Source organism: Nyctibius grandis, chromosome 5 (genome assembly GCF_013368605.1).
Source record: "Nyctibius grandis isolate bNycGra1 chromosome 5, bNycGra1.pri, whole genome shotgun sequence".
NCBI lineage: Eukaryota > Metazoa > Chordata > Aves > Nyctibiiformes > Nyctibiidae > Nyctibius > Nyctibius grandis.
In genome coordinates, this window is record NC_090662.1 from 4714278 (window position 1) to 4720968 (window position 6691).

Consider the following 6691-nt stretch of genomic DNA (forward strand, 5'->3'; position numbering starts at 1 on the left):
AGGCTGGAGAACTTGTGATTGCTAAAAAAAATAAAAAAGGACAGCCCAGTCACGCTGGCTGACTCAGCTCTGATTGATGGCTCAGGAATGTGTCTGATACGTGCAAGGGATTAAATAAACCACGGGCAAACCTTTGCAATGCAGCATGTTGGATGAAGCACAGCCGGCACCCTGCTCACCTGCCTCCGGCTGGGGAGGGACTCCATCACGTCATGGGGTTGGAGGGGTTCTTCTTTTTTTTTTTTTTTTTTCCCATCTGTGAGAAAGAATGAACAGAAATGGGTGTTTTGGAAGGTTACTTTGCAAGGGGAAACAACTTGCTGCCTGTGGCTCTGACAGAATCATAGAATGGTTTGGGTTGGAAGGGACCTTAAAGATCATCTAGTTCCAACTCCCCTGCCACGGGCAGGGACACCTTCCACTAGACCAGGTTGCTCAAAGCCCCATCCAACCTGGCCTTGAACACTGCCAGGGAGGGGGCAGCCACAGCTTCTCTGGGCAACCTGTTCCAGTGTCTCACCACCCTCACAGCAAAGAATTTCTTCCTAATATCTCATCTAAATCTCCCCTCTTTCTGTTTAAAACCATTCCCCCTCGTCCTGTCACTCCTTGCCCTTGTAAAAAGCCCCTCTCCCACTTTCCTGGAGCCCCTTCAGGTACTGGAACGCTGCTAGAAGGTCTCCCCAGAGCCTTCTCTTCCCTTCACATCCATGCAGCCTTCCCTTAGCCACGAACGAAGCCCAGGCTCTGAGCCCACCCTGGGGATGGGGAAGGGACCTCGACACTTAGCAGGGTTCAGGCATGGAGCAGCAAGACTGATTTACACAGGTCTCTGCACAGCTGCAAAATAAACTTTCCATATTTCAGTAGAAATCTCTGCCTTCCCAGGACGTGTTCGTTCTAGCAAAAGTGCACAAATGCATTTAGATACCCGGAGCTGTTGCAAATAAAGCCCCTCTCCCACTTTCCTGTAGGCCCCCTTCCAGTACCTGAAGGGGCTACAGGAAAGCTGGGGAGGGACTTTTTACAAGGGCATGGAGTGATAGGATGAGCAGGAACAGTTTTAAACTGAAAGAGGGGAGACTGAGATTAGATACGAGGAAGAAATTCTTTGCTGTGAGGGTGGTGAGACACTGGCCCAGGTTGCCCAGAGAAGCTGTGGCTGCCCCCTCCCTGGCAGTGTTCAAGGCCAGGTTGGATGAGGCTTTGAGCAACCTGGTCTAGTGGAAGGTGTCCCTGCCCATGGCAGGGAGGTTGGAACTAGATGATCTTTAAGGTCCCTTCCAACCCAAACCAGTCTGTGATTCTATGATTTCACCCTTGCATTTTCCTTGCTCGTGCGTGCATCTGTGTCCTCTCTCCTCTCTGAGGCTGAGGGGTGTGATGGGGCAGCACCAGGCTCCTCTCCCCGAGCTGCCCCATCCCCATGTGTGAAACAGTCCATTCCCACAAAAAGGCTCAGTGTGGATCTAGGGGGGGTGCAAACTTGCTCCCAGCAATTTCACGCCCCCAAATAAAACCCTTCTGTTGTGGCTCCTGCTGAGGAGCCCAAGCCCTTCTCCTCACCTCACCCCTACCCATCAAGTGGTCCCCCAGCACTGGCACCGCACATCTCTGCCAGCCTCCCCAGTCAAGTGGGCAAGGGTCCCACACTGGTCCCATCCTTCAGCTCACCTGCCTTCAAGGGAGTCACAACTAGCTGCTGACTCCTCTTCTTCACAGAATCACAGAATCACAGAATGGTTAGGGGTTGGAAGGGACCTCTGGAGATCATGCAGTCCAACCCCCTGCCAAAGCAGGGTCACCCAGAGCACGTTGCACAAGGTCACGTCCAGACAGGTTTTGAATATCTCCAGAGAAGGAGACTCCACAACCTCCCTGGGCAGCCTGTTCCAGTGCTCTGTCACCCTCAAAGTAAAGAAGTTCCTCCTCCTATTCAGATGGAACTTCCCATGTTTCAGCTTGTGCCCATGAAAAAACTTCCCATGTTTCAGCTTCTTCCCACCTGCCCATCATGGCACTGAGAGCCTCTTCCACCCCTGGCCATGCATGCCTTGGCTTCCCACCAGGCAACGTCCCACTAGCAGTAGGTGGGAAGACCTACCACGCTGAAGTCCTGCTCTTTCCAAAAACCACAGAGACTTCGAGAGTTTTTTGAAAAACCTCTCTGAATTTAAAAGGTCAAGTAAAAGAGGACTCATCTAGAAGGAAAGAAAGGGGACAACGGTAGCCATGCCACCAGTAACAGCCACCTAGTCTGCAGCTGGACCTGCTCAGATGCTCCTAAGCCCTTTGAGTTGGTCCTGCTGGAGGAACCTTCATCTTCAGCCCCTCTGTTACCTCCCTGACCACAGCAGAGCATCCTCTCAGCCCTGCTTCACACCCTGTGCAGCAATGAGGAGCAGCCATCAGAGCTGTTTGGAAACACTTCTGCCTTTAAGCTGCTGCTTAGAAATAGCTGGCCAGTGACAGACACCTTGCGACAGCCCCTTGCAACTTCCTGGATAAATACACAGAGGGTTGGTTTTTTTTTCAGACAACAGGTCACTTGAGAAATCAGATCGTGTCATTTCCCCAGCCACGTGCTTTTCCTTTCTAATCTCTTTTCTCTTGGAGTATGACCTGTTCGCCATGGATGATCTGGTCTCTGTTTGCAGAGCTGCTGCTCTCCACAGCTGTGGCAGGACTCAGGGGAGACCTTAAAGGTTTGGACACTTGGCTTCTGCTGGGAGTGCTTCTGGGAAGGAACTGGTTAGAAAAAGTGAATTGAAACCGAATCTAGTTGTCAGCAATGCTAGAAATTACATGTGAATGGAGGAAGAGTGGTAAAAGTCAGTACCAAAATGGTTGACATACATACCCCAAAATTCATGTAGAGTGCCTACATCTACATAGTTCGCTTCACGTCTCATGTTCCTCCTGGAAGTGCCCTGCTGCATCCTGCTGATCCTGGTGGACTTGGCAGTGCTAAGTTAATGGTTGGACTTGATGAGCTTAAAGGTCTTTTCCAACCAAAATGATTCTATGATCCTGTGATTCTGTCCTGCTCCGTGGTCCACCCCCAGTGCCTGTACCTGGTCTGGGGACACCATGGGGGGAACCAGCCCTTGCTGCCGCTGGGGCCAGGCTGGGCATGACCTGGGAAACCTTCACTGTAAGATTTGCTTTTCTTGTGGTCTGATGCACCGGCCAACATGTGTCAACACAAGACATTCCACAGAGCAACAGAATACAAAGAAATCGGTCAATTGTGTACTGAGTGTTGCCAGGCCTCAGATCTCCTGGTAGTCTCTTCCCTCATGAACCACCACTATCCCCTGAGGACCCAGCAGCTCCAACCCCACTGATGATGGGCTAAATGCCTTGAGAGGTCTTCTTGAATGTTATCTCCCACAATCCTAAGGGAAATCTAATTTACAACCTGATAAGACCATGACAAGGTTACTGAGTCAGGTGATCTTCAGGACAAGACAGACAAAACCCAACTGATGCATCTGTCCATCCAACTTGTTGGCAATGTGAGAAGATAATTTCTTGCTGATCTAAGAAGACTCAGAGCTAGTATGATCTGAAGGGATGGTGATGAGACAGCTTTCAGGATCACACAGGCTTTGTCAATTACTTCTCCTTCTAGTACAAGGTACAGACTCTTACATTGCACCAACTCCTAGTCAGACACCCAGCAAACATTATTTGGTCTCCACTGCCACAAGAGGTATCTGAGTGCTCTTTGCATTGAAACCAATGTCGGCAAAAATTTGTACCAACCAGTGGCCTGGTGCAGAAGTTAGAAAAGTGGATGGCAGCAGAGGTTGTGACCAAAAAGCATGGCTGAATTGGAGCTACGAAGAGAAACAGTAATTAAGACCTAACGAATAATTACCATGGTGGAGGGTAGCTTGAGAATGAGCACGGCCCCAAATCCAGATATTTCTAGCTGCAGCTCAAACCCCACAATTAAGCTGTGATTTTGGTCATTATGAGGAGGTATTTCCAGAGCTGGGTCTTGCCTTTTGCTGCCTTTATCCACCAAAACAACTGACTCAGCATCAGCAGAAAGAAAACCCAGCATTTTGATAAATGTCATCCAAACCAGACTGGAGAGCCTGTGTTAGCCTGCATTGGATGCCTCCACCAAAGCTGGATGCCAACCTGTGGGCAGAGCTGCCTTTTCCTGATGAAGAGAGGAGAAGGCTTGCTGGCTAGCGGGGGATGTGTTGGTTTAGGGGAGGTGGAGGGTACTTAAAAATACTGATGTCCTCCTTTGGGAGCAGGATTCCCACCATATGGCAGCACAGAGAAGCAAATGTCATCATGCATTTCTCTGGTTCTTGGTCCATCTCTACCCACTCATTACCCAGGACAACGATGCACCAGCAAGAAAGGTGGGGAAGGAAGCTGTAGCTCTCATACGGGTACCTGCTCGCCCAGTCCAGTCCGTGCTGCAAGCACGCTGTCCTCGGGTGTGTCTCTACAAGCAAATCACACCATGGACCTAGATTTCAAGGTGATGGTACAAGTGTTAATGGCTGATTTCCTTCCTGGCTCTCCCGCTGGTGATGCTGCAAGGACTGTGACTTACTCTGGCCGTTCCAGGGTTGCTCTTTAACCTTCCAGACAGTATTAATGTCACCCGCTCCGATGAGTGACACCACCCTACCAACCAGGCACCCTGACTCACTCACTCTTCCTTCTGCCCAGCCTTGATTCATCTGTGACAAGCGGCAGACGTGCTCCCCTGCCATGCATCCGCCTCACTCTTTCTAATTGCCCCATCCTTTAGTGTTCGCAGCACCACGGGTTCGCTTCTTGCTCTGTATTTTCTATGAAATGTGCAGGCATCTCCCAAGCCTGTCCTCCTTCTGTAGTACCCCAAGGCCACCTTTTCTCCTTTGACAGACTACTGACATAATGCTCATTAACCCACTCTATAACTGCTCAACCACCACCATCAGCTCCCCATGCCCAGTTTCTGCTGTATGGGTACAAGGGTTAGATGTCACTGTTTTTTTTGGGTCTGCACTGGTGGCTTTGACCTACAGGAGAAAGGTGAAATAAAAGACCTGGGAGTCATCCCCATGGCAGGTTCTTAGAGGAGGAGGCTGCCCTTTCTACCTGAGATGTAGCCATTTACAGTGTCAGAGTCATTGCCACAAAATCCCAATGCCTTTCCAGCCAGTACTTTGATTTACCTTTTTAATACTTTCTCCAAGTTTTTCCTGAGAGGATATCATCTATTTGGGCACATTCTCAGTGACATTTTTGTACCATTACAGGCCCCATTGGTGTGGATGAGCCCACTTTTTAGGAGCTACTTGGGGCAGGGAAGTTATTTTCTTATTTGGTTATAAATTACCCAGCAGGGACTGGGTGCTGTATAAGCAAGTCATAATAAAATAATAAAGCTCTAATATTCACCATAATCAATTTGTAGTAAGGACTGGGATGCCTTTCCAGACTTGCTAAACCAGCGTGCAGGCTTATAGTGAGTATTTCTGAGTATGGCCATTGCACAGTGGCTAATTTCAAGCCTCTTCTTCTGGCATGTTTTTGCCCATGACTGGTTCTCTTGCAGAGGTGAGAGAAGTCCGTCTGCATCCGTTACATAAAATCACTTGCAAGAGTCAGCAAACCCTGGAGAGAGATGGGAGTGGGAGGAAAGTGAATTAAGTCAGAAGACTTGTAATAAAGGGTTTGCAAGACTCATGGTTAAAGCTGGCTGAAACCCAAGGCTTTTGGTTCACCAGAGATCTTCTCTTGTAAAGGTAAATAAAAATAAAAATATCTTCCTGTCCAAATGGGATGGAAAGTGATAATTTTGAAAGTTTCCAAAGCTCCTTTCAACCCCACGAACTGACATATCATTTTCCCTGTTTTGCTGAAGACGTTTTAAACAAAGTGTTGCCTTTTTTTGACAAAACATTCCTTTTTAGGAAAACATCACACTGGATTAACTTGCCGTAACACTGGGGGAAGAAGTACCACTGATGAGGGGATGGGGGATGGCCCTTCATCACTCATGAAAGATGAAATGGGGATTTCATTGCTTTTATCTTGCATGAGGCTTCCATGCACCAGTACAGGCTGGGGCTGACCTATTGGAAAGCAGCTCTGCAGAGAAGGACCTGGGAGTTCTGGTGGACAAGTTCACCATGAGCCAACAACGTGCCCTTGGGGCGAGGAAGGCCAATGGTGTCCTGGGGTGCATTAGGAAGAGTGTGGGCAGCAGATCAACGGAGGTTCTCCTCCCCCTCTACACTGCCCTGGTGAGGCCACACCTGGAGTAACTGTGTGCAGTTCTGGAGCCCCCAGTTCAAGAAAGATAAGGAACTACTGGAGAGAGTCCAGCAGAGGGGTACGGAGATGATCAGAGGGCTGGAGCATCTCTCTTACGAGGAGAGGCTGAGAGAGCTGGGTCTGTTTAGCCTGGAGAAGAGAAGACTGAGAGGGGATCTTATCAATGCTTACAAATACCTTAGGGGCAGGTGTCAAGAGAATGGAGCCAGACTCTTCTTAGTGGTGCCCAGCGACAGGATGAGGGGCAATGGGCACAAACTGAAACATGTGAAGTTCCATCTCAATATGAGGAAAAACTTTCCTTTGAGGGTGTCAGAGCACTGAAACAGGCTGCCCAGGGAGGTTGTGGAGTCTCCTTCTCTGGAGATATTCAAAACCTGCCTGGACGTGACAC